The sequence below is a fragment of the Melospiza melodia genome, chromosome 26, assembly GCF_035770615.1.
Source record: "Melospiza melodia melodia isolate bMelMel2 chromosome 26, bMelMel2.pri, whole genome shotgun sequence".
NCBI lineage: Eukaryota > Metazoa > Chordata > Aves > Passeriformes > Passerellidae > Melospiza > Melospiza melodia.
In genome coordinates this window covers 2,830,988-2,851,012 of record NC_086219.1, presented here as the reverse complement: position 1 = coordinate 2,851,012, position 20,025 = coordinate 2,830,988, and the positions used below count along the sequence as shown (strand labels likewise).

The following is a 20,025-nucleotide window of genomic DNA, read 5'->3' as shown; positions in this document are numbered from 1 at the left end:
TTTTTCCTAAACAAGGTCAGCACCATAAAAACAGCATCTGTTTATTGCCAATATTTATAGCCATTTAATAATTATTTTAACATAGTAATTTTATAAATATTTTTTAATTTTAATTTATTTTTTAATTATTTTTTAACCCTTCATTGCAGCAGCACAGGCTCTCGTGGCTCAAGTGCCACAATGATGGGAGTAATGCCTGACCAATTCCCCAGGGCAAATATTCCAGATATTAAAGCACTAAACCCCAAACTTTGCCTCAATTTGGTGAATTCACATTTAGAAACCTGCATCACCTCTCAGAGAATCCACAAACAGAAAGTGCAGGACTTCATTTCCCCCCTACAAAATCCATGTTTTTCATGAAGGGAAATATACACTTTTGAAATTTGCAGATTCCGTTGGTACTTCCCAAGTTTTGCAGGGGGTATTAAAAATCAATGACAGCAGGGCAGATTCCCCCAGGAGGGTTTAATTACAAAGTGAGAGGCAGGTAAAACCCCCCAATATTGGTTCTCCTTTTCCTTTCCTAAATTTCAGGGTGCCTCTATGGGAGAGGGTTGTGTTCTCTGCATCCGGGCAGGTCTGAGGTTGTGTTTAGTGGGCTGAGATCCACACTGAGCTCTCTGAATATTTATTTGCATTAAAGACCAGCTTCATCTGAGCCTGGAAATGTCTCATTTTCAGCAGAACCGTCCCCAAATCTCCCTCCACACTACAGCAGCACTTTGCAGCTGCAGGTTCTGCTTTTGTCCTTCACCACTGTCTAATAATTTACTCAGTATCAGAGCCTTTCTGAAAGGCAAATGCTGTAACTGCTCACACTCCTTGCCTTTTTCAGTTTGTTTTTTAAAGCAGCAAAACCTCTGGGACACAAAGGGGTTAAATTCACACTGATCTCCTTTTCTATCTCCCCAAATTCTCCAAACTGGATTTGCCCCATTCTGGGTAACCACCCCTAGTGTGCACCTCCTCTCTCTGTGTGCCCTTAGCTGGGCCTTTCCATCATTTTTTCCTAAAGCAAATTACCCAGTTTTCATATTGAAATATGTTCTGTGTGGTGGGCAAAGTAGTAAAAAGGACATGGAGGAAGTAAATGAGAAGCCTGGGTAATTTAGGAGGTGGCATTCCAGGGATCTGGAAACCTCCCTGAGCCCCTCAGCATCCCTCTGAGATTGGGATTAGGGAGGTTGCAGATCACAGGATACACCCGTCCATAAAATTTTAACCATTCTCATTAGGCAGCAGGAGTGCCCACACATCTGTCCAGCTGTTGGGGTTGTCTGTGCTCCCTCTGAGAGCTGGAAAAGCAGCACAGGCAGGGCAGGGGGGAGGCTCCCTCCTCTGCAGGACAGGGAATTCTGGATCCCTGTCACTCAGCCCCACAGATGTTCACGCAGTTTACTGCTCCTTGCTCGCAGGTTGCTGCAGTAATTGGTCGAAAAGGGGGAAAAAAAACCCAGCAAAGTACTGCTAATAATATAATAAAAGCAAATTCTGGGCAGCACTATAAAAATGGGAGGTAGTTTTATGTTTTCTGGGTGAGCAGTTTGTGAGTTTATGGACAAATGGGCCTCTGCCTTCTCTTCCTCACACATATTGGGGATAAGGTTACATTTTATTTGTAGGGAATTTTATGGCAGCAAAGGCCATTCATTAAAGCAAGCGAAAGAGCAGAGAAAGAACAGATGATTGTTACCCAGAAATCCTCATCAGCTCCCCCCCAGTTGTTTATCCTTTAACTTTTTGAAGGAATTTTTAGACAAAGATGCTTTCTTTGCCCTCTGGAAAAGAGAAAGGAGTGGGGGGAAGACGTACAGTTTCACCCGGGCGCCTTTCAGAGCTCTCTGGGCAGTGCCCTGAAAACAACTTCCCCTTTAATGAAGACCTTTCTGGAGCTCTCTTCAATATTCACCAAAAAAAAAAAAAAAACCCTTAAAAAATTAAAACTTCACAAGTTCATAAGGACGGATCCCTGGGTAGGACTTTTATTAAGTCTTTTCTATTTACTTCCTACCTAGATAAGATCTTAATCACAGCCCCCAAATTATCCGCAATGACATTTATCAACTCCAGTCATCTTTTCTTTAGCGTGCTCCGCCTGACCAGTCGGCTTTTCTTCCACCCCTTCCTTTCAATGGAAGTTAATTTCGAGTACATGATTTATCTTGCTGGGCTAACAGCACTGAGGCAGCCCACCTTTTCAAAGGGCTGGCCAGGGAGTGAATTATAGCCGAGTTGTCCGGTGATTGCGTTCCGTGGGGAAGGAGAATAGGCAGCCAGTGTGTTGCCCCGATGTGGCGCTGGGACCTTTTCAACGAGGGAAGAAAAAAAGATTGGGCCTCTGACCGTGGGGCTGACAGGCAGGCGTTATATCAGCAGACAAAGGCTCGAATACCTGAAAGGATCAGAACTCCATGTACTCCGAGATGTGATGTTGTTTACAACACCATACGCTGACCCTACCCCCGAATTTACATGATATCGGCGCAGCGCTCCTTTAACCTCTCCTCATTCTTCTTCCTGCATCCTTGCATGGCCATTAGCATAGGGAGAATTAGCCAGGGCCACATTAAAGGCAGCAGCAGCAGCAGCAGCACTTTGAAATCCTTCGCACGCATGGCCGCTGCGATGTGTAATTTCCCTGCACGCCCTGGGTATATCCAGGGGCTCTGTTTGGTTTGGCAGTGGGTTTCATTCAGTATCTATTAACATTCAACTTCTATTTGTAAAGGGCATGTACAACCCACTCAAGTACATATTTGGCACAAGCCACAGTCATTTAGTGTTGGTCCAGGAGTACAGCTGGTGCCATCTGGGGCGGGATAATGGGAATCTTTCACAGAGCTGTGTTTTCATACTCCTTGTTCCTTCTCTGCCTCACACAAACGGGGGCGGTTATGAATATGCTGCATTTCAGAGTTAGGGGCTTGTCCAGAGCCACAAACTCCGACTGCATGAGGAGGGGATCTCTCCTGCAGCCTGGGAGGTGCCATTTCAAACAGGCACCCCCAAATCTGCAGAGCCCTGGCCACCAAGGGCTAAACGGCACAAAAACCCCGCGGATTTGCAAGCACGAGGAAGATTTCCAGCACTTTCTGGTTTAATTCCAGAAAATGAGGCATTTCCTTGCTGATAATTCCACTTTCCCTATCAACAGGGCTGGGGAATTGAGAAGCTGGGGCTTGCCTGAGGAAGAGGGAGAGGATTTCTCTAACATAACAGAAGATTCTGCGGGGTTTTAGTGCCAAAGTCTCAGCTGGTTCTTAACACACATCACTGCCCGAGTCGGCGGCGAAAGGAAATTTTGTACACACAGAAATCACTTGACACTGTTGAAAAACCTGGGGCCAGAGGACTGGCAGGGTTCTGCAGCCACTGGGCTGTTTATTTTCCTGCTCGGGGAGTTATTCGAGACGGGACCCCGCGCGACTCCGCCATCGACTTGGAAGAAATAAAAACCCTCCACATTCCAGCTGGTTCATCCACTCCCACCCTCCCTGGAAGAGCCTGCAGAGCAGGGACAGCCTGCCCCAGACCTGCCTGGGACCCTCAGCTGGGTGTCCCAAGCCTTGGAGCCAGGGTCTGCTCCTGAACTGAACCAACACACGACGGGGATGAACCTCCACAGCAGCTCTGAAAGGCAGAGGAGCACCTGCAGCCACAAGAAATCCTCAAATCCACTGAGGAAACTGCTCTTAGCATCAAATCCTATTAGAGAGAAATATACAGGGGTGGAATACTAAGAAATAGTTACATTTCTGGGCAGTAGCAGAGCAGGGATCCTTTCTCAAAAGAGATTTCAATGCTATATCCCAACTGGTTTATTTCAATGCCATATCCCAACTGGTTTATTTTACTGCCAAATCTCAACTGTTTTATTTTAATGCCATAGTCCTGTAACCCCTGTACCACAAAAAGCCAAGAGAACAACAGCCATCCTCCACCATGCCCACCTGGTCAAGCCAAGCACCTGCTTTGCTCCTCTCTTTTAACCAGGTCAAATTTGTTTTCTCGATGGATTCTCTATGCAAAGATGCACATTTCAGTTTCGGGTTTTTTTGGGGTTTCAGGGGTTCTTGGCACCCCTTTGAAGACACCAATGACATTTTGGAAGGTCCATGGCAGATTTGCCACGACGGCAACACTCAGAATTTGCCACACAAAAACCCAGCGCTGCCCTGCTCGTCACCAACACCAAACGCAGGCAGAGCCTCCCAAATATTTCCATTTCCCAGCAGGATTTTTCAAATGCTTCTCCCCACTGCCCACGTTGCTGCAGCCTTTGTTGTGCTCCATGGAAAGCAGAGAATTCAGCAGCTGCATTCCTCCCACTGCCACCAGCACGCCCCAGCTCGTGGCCGGCCGACGGTGACTCTTTGCTTCTTTCTGATTCTGATCAAACGCCTGAAATCACATCCAATGGATAAAAACATTCTGATATTTTTGGCCTGAATCATGATTTCCCCCCTGTCTGTCTCACATCACGAGGCTGCAGCTGTTAGAGCTGACCCAGAGCAGAGACGCTTCATAATAATTGTCCATCTGAGCTGGGCTGGGGGCAGAAGGGAATTTTTGGGGGTTCTTTCACTCTCAGCTTGCAGCAGGAACAGCTTCCCAAGGAGCTTCCATTATTCTGCCATATCTGTCCTGCACACAGGAGCTGAACACAAATTTTTGGGGATGGTTTTGTGTCCAAATAGGAAATTAAGTTCTGTCACAGCAGGCACGAAATTCCCAAATGCTGCTCCTCCTGCCAGGAGAGTTGTTAACATGGAAAAACAAGGGCCAAACAGGCAGAATGCAAAATATTTGTGGAAATTATCAGTATTAAAGGTAGAGTTACAATATAATTAAGTGTTCCACTAGAGAAAAACGAGTTGATAACCAAAATAAACATCCATCCCTTAGTCAGCCTTTGTTGGGTGTGGATATTTGGGCTCACCAGTAGCCATTGATAAGGGAATGATGAAATCACTGAGCTCCTACTGGGTTATTAAAAGATATCCAGCTTCCTGAAACTTTGCAAATCCCAAATTAACAACTGAAGAAGTCATCACATGTGGACAAAAAAGTATTTCCAGGTTTTGGTGATGTAAAGTTGGCCAACATTTTACGAAGAGAGTTGGTGATGAAATTGCATTTCTATTCTACAGATACACAAGATCCCAGAATCCCAGAATCTCTGAGTTTGGAAAAGTTCTCCAAGACCATCACCTCCAAGCTGTGACCCATCTCCACCTTGTCACCAGCCCAGAGCACTGAGTGCCACATCCAGGCTTTCCTTGGACACCTCCAGGGATGGGCACTCCAAACCTGCCAAGGCCTGAGCCCCCTTTCCATGGGGAAATTCCTCCTGAATGAAAGGTGAGGAAAATCACTGCTGCTAATAAGATAAACAGTTATTTTAGGAAGTTGAAACTGTGGGTATACCAATAATTGAGCATAAAATTTGCTCTCATTTAAATGAAGACCATCTCACCACAAATCATGACACAAATTGTAAATACAGCTCTTACTTTTACTGAAAACTCTGTGACTCTGTGAAAGAAACAATTAAAAAAAAACCTAACCTCCACTCTAAAACATCTATCTTATTTTATATATATCACTATATTCTAAAACTCCAAATTCTATGTTTTTCACCATGTGATATTACACACTTGTATTCAAACTCCATACCCATAATCCTAATTCTATCGTTCAATTTTGGAAGTTTTCTCCACAGCCTCAAGTCAATGCAGTGTTCTCTTGGGGGTCAGTGCCTGTCAGCACAGAAAATCTGAAATTCTCAACAACCACAATTCCAGCACTGGGGTCCTCCCAAAGCACATCCAAGAAGGGAATTCTGTTCTGTTAGAGCCAGAGTGCTCTGCTCACTCTCATTATTCATACCCTTGGATTTCAACAATGTAAGAATAAACTGCAGAGGTGAAGAGGGGAAAAATAATTAGGAGTGCAACAAAATGCACGAGCACATTAAGGTGTTAAAAGGGTTGGAGGTGTGAAGGCCAAAAATAAACATTCTGCTTAATATCTCAAGGTAATGTTTTGATGTGTGCTAAGCGAATCAATATTTGAAATCGTGGTAGGAGCTTGCATTTCCAGCTGGTGCAAAGGCATAAAAATGGAACAGATTGTATTTAGAGCAAACCCTACCACTGCAGGCTCTGCAACAGCACAAGTTTGCATTTAGTGGCACATAAATGGTGTTATTCTTTGTTGACATTAGGATTAACTTTGTGGATTGACACTAAAGAACTGTAAAAAGAGTTTAAAAACCTCCTCACTTTTGTGATCTCTCCTTAACCACAGCAGCTACTGTAAGCTACCCTGGCTGCCCATAAAGACAACTGGATTTTGAGGGTTTTTTTGAAGCAGGATCCTCCCAGGCATGCTCCAGTTTGGGAAATGCCATTTCAAGGGCTGCTGGAATGGACCTGCTGGGACTTTCCCTCGTCTCAACTATTAGAATTAGAAAACTTCTCAAAAAAAAACCCTAAAAACCCACCACAAGAGCGATGCTGTTCAACTTGTGCTCCCTGGATTGGAAACCACTCCAAGGACCAGCAGCAAATGAAACATTTTGTGAGGGGAAAGAAAAAAAGAAAGTAAGCCAAGCAAACAGCTGATGGAATCCCCCAGTGAGTTTCAGTTGAGCTTCTCTCTCAGCAGAGCTACAATCCTGAGGCTCACAGGAGATTCCTGATGGACAGAGCGTCCCAGCAGCCCAAATCTGGTGCCGTGCCCAGCTGCAGGAAACCCCTCCATCCTCAAGGAATGAACACCACAAATTCAGACTGGGATGGCTGGATGGTGTGTGCCTGTCAGGGGCAAAAATAGAACTCTGTTCCTGGCATCCAGGGAATGATTCTGAATGTGTTGTCACAGAAAAAAAGAAGCAAGAGGCTCTGTAAAACCATGGGACAGGTGGAGGGCTGTGCATCCTTGATTTTGGTGCGTTTCAGGAATGCAGGAAGCTCAGTTTCCTTCAGAACCGTGTCCTTTGTGCCCAGGCATAATTTATTCACTCATCCAACTTCCCAAAGAGCTAAAGGGAGCTGAATCAAGGAACCCTGAACCGAGCCAGGCCTGATTTCATCTGAAACAGCAAAACTTCTATGGTTAACTCAGTAAAATAAAAAAACAGCTTTGATTAGGGTTAGGTTAGGTTAGGTTAGGTTGGGTTGGGTTAGGTTAGGTTAGGTTAGGTTAGGTTAGGTTAGGTTAGGTTAGGTTAGGTTAGGTTAGGTTGGGTTAGGGCAAATTCCCCTTCCCTGGAGGGTGGGGAGGCCCTGGCACAGGTGCCCAGAGAAGCTTTGGCTGCTCCGTCCCTGGAAGTGTCCAAGGCCAGGTTGGATGGGGCTCTGAGCAACCTAGGATGTTGGAATGTGTCCCTGCCCATGGCAAGGGTGGAATGAGACGATTTTTCAGGTCCCTTCCCACCCAAACCATTGCAGGATTCTGTCATTCCAAGGAGAGTAGAAGGGGAAACAGATCAGCCACGCCACCAAGGTCCAGCCACGCTCAGGGAACAAATTCACTGCCCAAAGCAAACCTGGGACAGCCCCAGCGACACCTGGAGCCCACCATCAGCACCGGCAGATGCCAACCCAAGGCTCAGGCATTCCACGGAGCCAAAATTCCAAAGCAGCTGAGCCTCTGTGCCAAGGGTTTGTCCAGCCATGAAGGAGGTCCATCCTCATGGCCAATCTGACAAACACCTTATGATTACTATTATTATTTTTTATATTTTTATTTTTAAGTGGGGCCTGCTCTCTCTGGGCCGCTTTGCTCCGGCCTGGCCAACCCTGGCCATAATGAGGCGAGGCTGGTTAAGCAGCTAATTAGCATGCCGTTTGTTAGGCGAGTTAAGAACGTAATTACTGTGAGTAGGCAGAGCCTGCCGGTGGAATGCATTTTGAAGGTTACCATAGGAATCCTTCCTCGCTCTATTCATTCCCAGTGTAATACTAATCACTATCATAAGGAAAGGATTGCTTGGATATAGACTGTAGGTTAACATCTGATTAGATTGCCAGGGAACAAAGCCATGCGGGCGCTTTGTTTGTTAACCCTTTTGGGGCCTGCGCCAGTGTCCTGACCTGGGGGAAGAGCTCCCTGCTGCTGCGTCCCCCTGACCTGCCCTCCCTGGGGTCCCAGCTGCAGGGCTCAGGGCTGGGATGGAGGAGGGCAGGCTGAGGGCTGCCTCAAATCTGACTGGAATTAGGGAGGGGGTCACCCCAATGGCACAGGAAGACATCCTTCCCTGCTTTGTTAACTTGGAGATCCCCAGAAGACACAACGAGCCACCCTTCCCTGCTTTTGTCACTTGTAGATTCCCAACTGGCACAAGGAGCCATCCTTCCCTGCTTTTGTCACTTGGAGGTCCCTAAAAGACAAAACGAGCCACCCATTCCTGCTTTTGTCACCTGTAGATTCCCCAGCTGGCACAAGGAGCCATCCTTCCTTGCTTTTGTCACTTAGAGGTCCCCAAAAGGCACAAGGAGACATCCTTCCATGCTTTTGTCACTTGGAAGTCCCCAAAAAGCCACAACGAGCCATCCTTCCCTGCTTTTATCCCTTGTAGGTCCCTAAAAGCCACAACGAGCCATCCTTCCCTTTTTTTATCCCTTGAAGGTCCCCAGCTGGCACAACAAGCCATCCTTCCTTGCTTTTGTCACTTGGATAGCCCCAAAAGGCAGAATGAGCCACCTTTACCCATTTCTGTCACTTGGAGGTTTCTAGCTGGCACAAAGAGCCATCCTTCCCTGCTGTTGTCACTTGGAGGTCCCCAACTGGCACAACCAGCCATCCTTCACTGCTGTTACACCTTGTAGGTCCCCAAAAGACACAAAGAGCCATCCTTCCCTGCTTTTGTCCTTTGTACGTCCCCAAAAAACACAACAAGCCATCCTTCATTTCTTTTGTCCTTTGTAGGTCCCTGTTTTTGTCACTTGGAGGTCCCCAACTGGCACAACGAGCCATCCTTCCCTGCTTTTGTCACTTGGAGGTCTGTCAGGGGTTAGTTGAATTAGGTAATTCCAAGATCTAAAAATCCGTAACTGAGGAAAAACTAAAGAGCAGCATTCCACCATTTTTATTCCTGTGAAAACCACATTTCCCCAAGGTTTCAGTGTGGTATCCTACCACAAAAACCCCCTGGGCATGGACTCATCTGAGCGCTGTCCCAGCTCAGCGCTCACAGGGGGCTCAGAGAGAAAAGCCAACCACCAAAAGCCCACATCCCAAATTATTCCAGCAAATCCATGGGCACCCTGCCCTGGGCAAGCCTGTGCAGATACCCAAGGGACACTGGTGGGACAGACAGGAGCTCTCAGGAACATCTCCATGCTCCTCCAATTCCCCAAGGGACACTGGTGGGACAGACAGGAGCTCTCAGGAACATCTCCATGCTCCTCCAATTCCCCAAGGGACACTGGTGGGACAGACAGGAGCTCTCAGGAACATCTCCATGCTCCTCCAATCCCACCAGCAGGAGAACCCCAAGATGCTCCAACCCCAAACTCGTGTCCCACCTTCCCAGAGCCTGCCCAGTGCCACTCCTGGTGGGTGAGGACCAGCCAGAGGCTGGGAACTGCTCCCTTTTGTCAGGCAGGAAAGCCAGGAGCGTTTGTCCTTTGTTCCCCTGCCCCCAAAGTCTCAGCCAAAGCTCTCAGCCCCGCTCTAAAGAGCCCTGGATGTTCATTAAATCGCCCCTGCATATTTTGCTCCTTTATTATTTTTTTTTCCTCTCTTTTTTTTTTTTTTTTTTTTTTTTAATATATCCCCCCTCGAGGCTGCCTACCAAAATCTCCCCGTGGTGTTCCTTAGCTCTTATCCTAAAAGTGCTGCAAGAATGAAGTGGTGAATGCCCCAATCTGAGAGCATTCTGCGGCCAGCCCCACGCTGTTCACGGCCTCGGTGGGAATTTACAATTCATCGGCGACCAAACTCTTTGAATGTTATCAACACATCTTTCCCCTGGCACACGAGAGTGTGACTTATGAGGAGAGGAGCAATTTGTTTCATGAATTTCATCCTTTGTTATTGAAAGCTGCTGGATTTGGCTGTATAAAGACCCTTCGCCATTAAGCCGCGGGGCAGAAGCATCCCATGGGCTGACAAGTTTGTTTGCTTGTTATTATTATTTTTAAATACAAATTACTTTGAAAGTAGCATTATGGAGGCTTCTGAAGGGGCTTTAAGGAAAGCTTGTGCTGTTTTCCAAAAGATTTGGGAATATGGAGGAAAATGAACGGAGCAGCCCATGACCTCGGTTCAATAGGGAAATATCAGCTCAATTTTAACCAAATTAATGAGTATTATTCAGTGGTTTTACATTGCTCAATCCAGTACCTCTAAGACCTCTATTTAATAGAAAACACAGATGTTAATAGAAAATATAGATGAAAATATAGAAAATATAGATGAAAATATAGATGCTATAATCTAGTTGAGGTGTTAGGGCATGGGTTCAATAGGGAAATATCAGCTGAATTTTAACCAAATTAATGAATATTATTCAGTGATTTCACAGTGGCCAGTGTACCTCTAAGCAACTCTATTAAATAGAAAATATAGATGTTGATGGAAAATATAGATGAAAATATAGAAAATATGGATGTTATATTCTAGTTGAGGTGTTAGGGCATGAGTTGGACTCGATGATCTTAGAGGTCTCTTCCAACCTCATTATTCTGTGATTCTGTGATTTATGTATTAAAGCAGGAATCTGTCTGGTGTCTTTAAAATCTAAAATGGCAAAGGAGCATCAGTGTGAAAAGGCAGTTTGGCATTGACTAAACAGCTCCTTTTTTAGCTTGAGAACTCTGCTCAAATGAGAGGCTTGATTTGTAAATAAAAGTCTTCAGAGTAAAGGGGAAATTGAAATGACTGTTTAGGGTTGAAATAATGAAATAATTCGTGCTCAAACCCAATCCAGAGTGTTTGGAGTGGGGGATTCTGAGGGAGTCAGAGCAGGGTTGGGCTCTGAGTTCTGCCCCAAAGCTCCAATTCCCAATATTGGCCAGCCCTGCACAGGTGAGCAGCAGGTAAAAAACTCCACCAAGGCACTGATTCCAGCTCCAGGAATGTCCTCCCAAACCTTCTTACATTCATGAATTATGTGGAAGAACAACTCTGGGTTTTCCTTGAGAACTGAGTCAATTTTAGGCAGAAAATAAAATGTATTACCTGAGATAGCAAGGAGCTAGATCAGTTCTTTTGTGGGAAGTCTGGGAAAAGTTCTGTTTGTATTATTCCAAATATAAAAAGAAAACCCTCAAAACATTATTCTCACCATTTATTTCCTCAAGTTTGTGTACTGGAACAAGAAGCCAGGAAGCTCAGAGAAATAATATCTCAACCCAGCTTCCCCAGATTACCAGAACCAACAAGAAATAAGAAAAAAATAAAAAAGTTCTTTGGGAACCATTGTTCTCCAGGCAGATCTTTCAGTCCATTTTTGGCTAATTAAATTAATCTGGTAAGCAGGTGTAAACCCACTTGCTTGGGTGGCTAAAAGGAGAGATTGGAGGTATTTGCACAGTGAGAGATTTGTACAGGGGAGCATTAAACCCTATCAACAAGAGGAAACTCCACTCAGGATGCAGAAAATCCTGTTTAGCACTTCCCAAATCTCACCAAGGCCGCCCCTAATCCAGCAGCCCAGCCCCGAGGTGAGGTTTAACTGTGTGCCTGGGAAGCTGCAAAGCTGTGCTGGGCATATTTCACTTGGTTCATGCTTTATGTGGTAAATAAAACAGAAATACTGCTGGCATTTGCATTGGCAATGCCCAGCCAGCAGCAGCACCCTCAGCTTTCATTCAGGACCAGCTCAAGACCAACCTTTTATTGCAATAAGGACTTTTTGCCACGTGCAGAAAGAGAAACCAACCAGGCTACCAACAAACGCAGCGTCACACAGCCCAGGCATCACCAGAGGCACAGAAAGGGTTAATAAAAATATCAGAGAGGGGGAAAATATAGAAATAGTATCAGCAAAGAGGCAGAATTCAGTCTCACCTCCATAGTTATGATGGTATCACCCCCAGTCTGGTTTGGTGCAATTGTTCTGGTTTGGCACCAAGGAATAGCAGCTAACTTGAAAAATAAGAGGTTTTTTGGCCTTTCTCTGGGTTAAAATCATACTGGAGAAGAATGAGACCATCACAGGACTGCAAAGGGAGCTGGACCCAACTTCCAGCCCTTGGAAACCCACAGAGAGCAGAGCATCCAACACCCTGAACCCATTGAGTGCCACCAACCAGCCACAGGTGTCCCTCCCAGCCCAAAAGTGCTGCTCTGAACCCCCAAAAAGAGTGGGACAACATCTATCCCTCAGGGTGGGATGGCAGTGATGCCTCAGGATTATGTTTTCTATTTTTCACATTCTGTGCTGCTTTAGTGTGTGCGTCGGGGCTTCACATAAGGGGATGGTGAGCTCTGTGCACAGAGCAGGGACACAAAACAATTCCTGCTCCAGCTGGGCACCAAGGACAGATGATCCAAATCTCAGCCCAGGAGCACAAACCCCGTGGGCTGGAGAGAGAAAAACAAGGATGGGACTGCAGGGGCTAAAGCTGGAATGGGACAATTCACTCCAATATGGAGATGGAGCAGAACTTCTAAAAGCGAGAGACCCTGTGAATGATCGTGCATTTTGGGACCATTTGGGTTCATCCTGGGTTTGGGACCATTTTGGTTCATCTTAGGTGTAGCCCTGGCTGGGCTCTTGTGCTGCCCAAGGTGGATCCATTGAGGAGGAAATCCTTTTAATAAATCCCTGCTTTATTCTGTAAGTCCATCTAGTCTCTGTTCTAGGTCAGCCTTCACAAGGCATCAGCAGAACCAGCTGGGAATGGTGTGAGGGTGAGCTCAGGAGGAAGAGGAGGAAGAAGAGGAGGGGATCCCAGTGACACAAATGTGTGTCCCCTGTCCCCACAGTGCTGGGACCTGCCAACACCCAGAGGAGCATTCAGGGTGGCTCCTGGAGACTTTAGACCCCTCCCAATATCCCTGCTCCTCCAGCTTGGCCCCTGAGGGCAGTTGAGCCAAAATTCACAGAATTCACAGAATTCACAGAATCAGCAGTTTGGAGAGACCTTCGAGGTCATCGAGTCCAACCCAGCTCCAACACCTCAACTAAACCCTGGAACCCAGTGCCACATCCAGGCTTTGTTAAACACACCCCGGGATGGTGACTCCACCACCTCCCTGGGCAGAACATTCCAGAACTTGATCATCCTTTCTGTAAAAAGCTTTTTCCTAATATCCAACCTGTATTTCCCTTGGTGGAACTTGAGGCTGTGTCCTCTGGTTGTGTCAGTGCTGCCTGGAGAAAGAGCCCAGCCCCAGCTGAGCACAGGCACCTTTCAGGAGTTGTAGAGAGTGACAAGGTCACCCCTGAGTCTCCTTTACTCCAGGCTGAGCACCCCCAGCTCCCTCAGTGGTTCCTCACAGGGTTTGTCTTCCAAACCCCTCACCAGCCTTGTTGCCTCCTCTGGAGGTTCTCAAACATCACCAAACCCCTCTCCAAAAACCTGGATGGTGCCAGCACCCCAAACCCCAGCCCTGGCATCACTCAAAGTCTTCTTTCACCCTTGGGGACCCTAAAGAGTGTCACTGTCACTCTGAGACTCTCTGGGTTGTGCAAGCACCAAGGGATGCTCAGAGCCACTCCCGCGGCGATGGGAGGAAGCGCACAGGGGGCTCCATCCTTGGGGACCCTCTGCTCAAACATCTCAATGTGCTTCCTAAATGCCACCAAACCCACCCAAAAACCCCTCCCCAAACCGTCTGGGTGGGTGCCAGCACCCCAGCCCTCAAAGACTGGTTCCATCCTTGGGGCCCCCAAAAGTGTCACTGTCACCCTGAGACTCTCTGGGTTGTGCAAGCGCCGAGGGATGCTCAGAGCTGCTCCTCACTTTTCCTGTGGTGACAGGGGGAAGCACATAGGAAGCTCCATCCCTGGGGACCCTAAAGAGTGTCACTGCCACCCTGAGACTCTCTGGGCTGTACAAGCACCGAGGGATGCTCAGAGCTGCTCCTCCTCTCCCGCGGCGATGGGAGGAAGCGCACAGGGGCCTGCATCCTTGGGGACCCTCTGGAGGTGCTCAAACACCTCAATGCCCTTGTTAAATGCCACCAAACTCACGTGGATTGTGCCACCACTCCAGACCCCTGCCCTGGCATCACCCAAAGCCTGCTTTCACCCTTGGGGACCCCAAAGAGTGTCACTGCTGCTCCCTGGGCTGCACAAGCACCGAGGGATGCTCAGAGCTGCTCCTCACTCTTCCTGTGGTGACAGGGGGAAGCACATAGGAAGCTCCATCCCTGGGGACCCTAAAGAGTGTCACTGCCACCCTGAGACTCTCTGGGCTGTACAAGCACCGAGGGATGCTCAGAGCTGCTCCTCCTCTCCCGCGGCGATGGGAGGAAGCGCACAGGGGGCTCCATCGGCCCCCTCCTCCCGCAATAACAACAATTAGCATCCCTCCTCTCTTCCCCCTGCCCGGAGCTCTCCTGCTCGTCCCCCCCTGCCGCCCGCCTCTGGCAGATTTGCTCCCGTTTTTTCGTCTATTTGTGAAGGTGCCCAAGACAGGAGCTCACTTAATACGTTCCCTTACGCTTGTGGCGCAACAGCCTATTCAGGACAGATAAGCCCCTTTAGAAATGAAGGGGAATTTAATTCAGTGCTTGAGTGACAGCAGGAAGATTTATCCCCTCAGCAGACAATACGGCTTTTGGGGCTTTAATCTTGCCCAGACAATGGGCTGTTTCTCGGCCCTCATCTTGTGCTTTTCCCACGATGTTCGGTGATTAACCGGGGCTCCATTGGATGGAAGCCACTATCTCTCATTTAAGAAGTGTTTGCGCCTCTGTCAAGGACCAGGCGAAGGGAGGGAGGGGAGGGACGTGGAGGAGAAGAAGAGAAAGGAAAGGGGAGGGCGAGAAAAGTTGAACTCATCTGGGAGAAATGCCGGGAGCGAGTGGGATGCCAGCGCTATCTGCAGTGGGCAGGGCAGGGTGGCATTGTCACCTCCCCAGGACAGCTGGGCAAGGGCACTAAAATCCCATTTATTCCAGAGGCTCCTCAGTTATTTCGCTGTGGTTGTGGTTCAGAACAGCCCTGCTCGCCCACAGATCCTTAGGTATGCGCTGCATAAATTAATTCCCGAAAATTAATGAATAAAAGCAGCCCAAAGCCTAAATACAGCTAATTATTGTATCAATAATATAATATATATATTATATATAAATATATATAAAGTTATATATATACTATACAAACTATATATATATATAAAGTTTATATATAAACTTTATGTATAAGGCTAAACTTTATATATAAGGCTATATATATATATATATATATATATATATAAGGCTTACTATATTTTAAACTTTATATATAAGGCTAAACTTCATATATAGGGCTATATATATATATAAGGCTTACTATATTATAAACTTTATATATAGGGCTAAACTTTCTATATAAGGCTATATATATAAGGAGATATTATATCTCCTTATATATTATATTATTTATTTATTATATTATATTATATTATAATTTATTATATTATAAACTTTATATATATAAACTTTATATATGCCTTATTCTATTATAAACTTTATTAGCCTAAACTGCCTAATAAAGAAATGGCTGATCAGCTGTCTAATTAAGAAATGACACTTAAATTAATAAAATGGCATTTAAATAAAATAACTTTTTGTCATTTTTGACTTAATAACTATTTTTATTTTTGACTTAATAACTATTGTTATTTTTGACTTAACAGCTAACTACTCGTGGCCTGCAATGCAGATTTTTTTATCCAAAAAAGGCTTTTTTGGGGGTAAAAATCTGGTGTTGTGCTCTTGCCCACTGAAGATAATGGAGGTGCTTAATACTAATTTAATAATAATTTAATAAAAATTTACTAATTCATGGCCTGTAATGAGGATTTTTTATCCAAAAAGGCTTTTTTGGGGGTAAAATCTTGTGTTGTATGCAATTTTGCTGTATGTGTTGTATGCAATTTTGGTAATGAATGAAAATACAGATTTAGCCTCAAATAATGCCCCACTGTTCTGAGGGGATGTTTTCAGTCCTAATGGGCCCTTTCAAGCCAGGATATTCAATGATTTTATATTGAATTTATATTTACTATATTTATATATTAAATGTATTATACAGTATATTATATATATTATATATATTATATATATTACATCTATATAATATATAATATATAATATATAATATATAATATATAATATATAATATATTATATATTATATATAATATATAATATATTATATATAATATATAATATATAATATATAATATATAATATATAATATATAATATATAATATATAATATATTATATATTATATATAATATATTATATATTATATATTATATATTATATATTATATATTATATATTATATATTATATATATGTATTATATATTATATATGTAATAAATATATTATAAAGTATATGTATATAACTATATTATATTGAAATTATTTGTATTTCTATTTTATATTTCTAATTTATATTTCTCATTTATATGTATAATTTTATTTCTACTTTATTTTTATACTATTTCTTTTATATTTTATATTATTTTTTATTATTTCTTTCATATCTAGGTATTGCAATGTCAGGATTCTAATTTGAAGTCCACCCTCTACCACTAAACACAGCAGAAAGAGGAACAGAACCACTGCACCCAAATGGCTGTAAAATGGAAAAAAAAACCCCATTTAAATAACTAGTTTAGTCCTGAAATCTCTAAATTTCCAAATTTTCAGCTTTCCATTATCAACAGCAAAAATTAAGAAGTTGGCAAGATTTTTTTGGGCAGGAATTGAACAGTGTGAGAGGCGTGAGAGCACCACAAGTGACTGCAGAGTGCACAGGAATTACCCACGATGGCACTTTTCATAATTAAACCTGCCCACTTTTAATTGGCAGCTAAATGTGGATTTTCTTCCTGAATTTTAAGAAAATCTCCACAGAAAACAACCAGAGAGTTTTAATCCTCAACACAGCTCAGTAGGAGGGGGTGGAAGGGAACAGTTCAGGATTTCCTCAACATCATATTTGGAATTTTCAGCTCCTCAAGGACAAGTTCAAGTCCCTGAGGAGTCACTTCAGCTCTCCAGTGCCTTTAATGAGATCAGCTGGGTGAATGGGGGGCTCTGAGTGGCCTTTAAATGGAAATGCCTTGAAAAGGAATGAAAAGAAAAGGTTTTATGGAGCATTTTAAGGTTTTCAGTTGGGCTTTTGAGTTGGTTGAGGTTTTGGTGTGGTTTTTTTTTTTTTTTTGTTTGGTTGGTTTTTTGGATTTTTTTTTTTCTGTTGTTTTATTGGGGTTTCTTGGTTGTTTTTACTTTTTTTTTTTTGTGGGGGTAATGGGGGGTTTCCCAAAATTAAAGCGTTGGTCTCCACAGTGTTTTCTTACAGAAAAAAAGGACATAAACCACTTCTTTTGGGGGGGAGTTTTGGCCATAAAGACACCTAAATTATTTTTACTTTTGGCTTTATAACTAACTACTCATGGCTTGCAATGGGGAGTTTTTTATCCAATTACACAAAACCACTTAACCCATGGAGAAGGAGAAGGAGAAGGAGAAGGAGAAGGAGAAGGAGAAGGAGAAGGAGAAGGAGAAGGAGAAGAAGGAGAAGGGGAAGAAGGAGGAGGAGGAGGAGGAGAAGAAGAAGAAGAAGAAGAAGAAGAAGAAGAAGAAGAAAAGAAGAAGAAAGAGAAGAAGAAAGAGAAGAAGAAGGTGAAGAAGAAGAAAAGAAGAAGAAAGAGAAGAAGAAAGAGAAGAAGAAGGTGAAGAAGAAGAAGAAGAAGAAGAAGAAGAAGAAGAAGAAGAAGAAGAAGAAGAAGAAGAAGAAGAAAAAGGACCATCCTTCACCCTAAAACCTCCATCTTGCTCTATAAAACAAACAACTTGTTTGGGGTTTATTTCATTATTTGTTGTAATTTGACCCCAAATTTAGGAACAGATTGGGAACTTCCAGCTCAGCCCTGCTCACCTGCCAGGATTTCTGTCAGCAAACCTCCAGGAAAATCCAGTTTGGGGAAGAAAAATAAAACCTCAAGAGCAAAAGAATTTGAAGAGCAGACCCAGCTCATCCCTGTCTGCACTCTCTGCCCTCTTGAGTTTGTCCTTGACTCTTTTGAACCCATCTCAGCCTCCTCTGAGGGCCCTGGGAACCTTTTCAACACCTCCCCCCTGAGCAGAAGCAGGGTTTGACACTCCCAGCACCTCTGGCTTCGTGGATCCTCTGCTTCTTTTCTGTTCAGGTTGGGATTAAATGTGTGAGGTGGTATTTCTTCTCTGGGCTCAGATGTTTATTAGTTTTGATTTTAAAAATGAATAGTTTTATTTCCATTATAGTCTTAATATAGTTTTTATATTTTCTATTATGTGCATCCATATTTATATTTATATTTATATTTATATTTATATTTATATTTATATTTATATTTATAATTATATTTATATTTATATTTATATTTATATTTATGTTTATGTTTATGTTTATGTTTATGTTTATGTTTATGTCTATGTCTATGTCTATGTTTATGTCTGTGCTTATGTTTATGTTTACAAAATAAAATAAAGACAAAATAACAAAAAAAAGTGTTAAATAACCCAAAAATAACAACAAAAAAAACCCCCAAAATAACAAAAAAAGGTGCTAAATAACCCCAAAAACCACCTCAGCACATCCTCCACCATGGCACACATTTAAAGCCCATCAGGTCGGGCTGTTTGCTGTCTGCTCAGGAGTTGGGCAGCACAAAACTCTTGGAGAAGGAGCCCAAACCCCCTCTGCCCTTGAGCAGCCTTTGCCCCGAGCCAGCAGTGACCCAGCAGTGATTGCACACCGAGGCTCAGCTTGTTTCTCTCTAATGGCTTTTTGTTCCGAGCACCCAGAATTTCCCCAGCCCCGGGTCAGGCTGACAGAAAAGCACAAGGGATCCAGGAGGCTCCTTTGGCAGCGGCTCTAACTCTTGGTGGAATTACTCCTTTCCTAATAATCCACTTTAAAAAATACTGAGGGAATTTGTCTCTCTAAGCAGCAGTGGCAGGGTTTCTATTGATAGTGCTTGCAGGTGTGGGTTTGCTCCCAAATTCCTGCAGAGCCTCTAAAAATTTTTGTTGTTAAATTGTGTTGAGATCGTGTTTATTTCCCACCAGCAGCTGCCGGACGATCCAGGTGAACTTGGTTAAGGTTAAAAGAAATAAATAAAAACAAATTATCCAAAGAAATCCCTCCAGGAACAACCCTGCTCTGGCTGCTCCAGATGCTAAACTTCCCTTTGTGGAGGGAAATACCCCGAGACTTTTGTCCTGGCCCAGCACATGAGGCACAAAGACAGACCAAGGGATCAAAGTCTCCCCTTTATCACCCTGCACTCGGCAGAAATGTAAACTTCCCCATCCAGGGCTCAGAAATGTCTTTGAACTCGCTCAGGGAGAGCCCAAAGGTGTCTCAAGGAGTGAAAATTCCCTGAACTTTCCTGGAATAGAAGGGCAGCTCAGGTAGATTGTGCTGGAGAAGCAAAAATTTTTCTTCTATCTGCTTTTAAGTTTTACGGGGGGAAATTGTGTTAATATTGGGGTGTTTGGTATCTTTTGGTAACAACAGAGAGGCAAAAATAAAAGTGTTAAAGGATGTTTTTTCATCTAGACATTATTGGTTTGATGGTGAAATGATTTTTTTTACAGGTAAAAATCAAGAGGTGTGGAATTCCAAAGGAATTCCATATAAAATCACATAAAATCCATTAAATTTTATGCACATAAAATCCACCTCCCATCCCATCCCAGCTGCAAGGAGTGAGGGAAGAGCAGAGAAACCAGGCAGGAAAGAAAGAAAGGATGAAAAAAAGAAAATGAAGAAAAAGAGAAAACGAAGAAAAAGAAAAATGAATTGAGAAAGAAGAAAATAAAGAAAGGAAGAATGAAGAAATGAAGAAAAACCT

General features: G+C 43.9%; 1 protein-coding gene across 1 annotated transcript in view; it reads right to left on the bottom strand.

Annotated features, from left to right (window-relative positions):
- The window catches only part of PRDM16 (PR/SET domain 16), a 300,196-nt gene that overhangs the window by 246,589 nt on the left and 33,582 nt on the right, over positions 1–20,025 (bottom strand). The gene's annotated exons all lie outside the window — the stretch shown is intronic.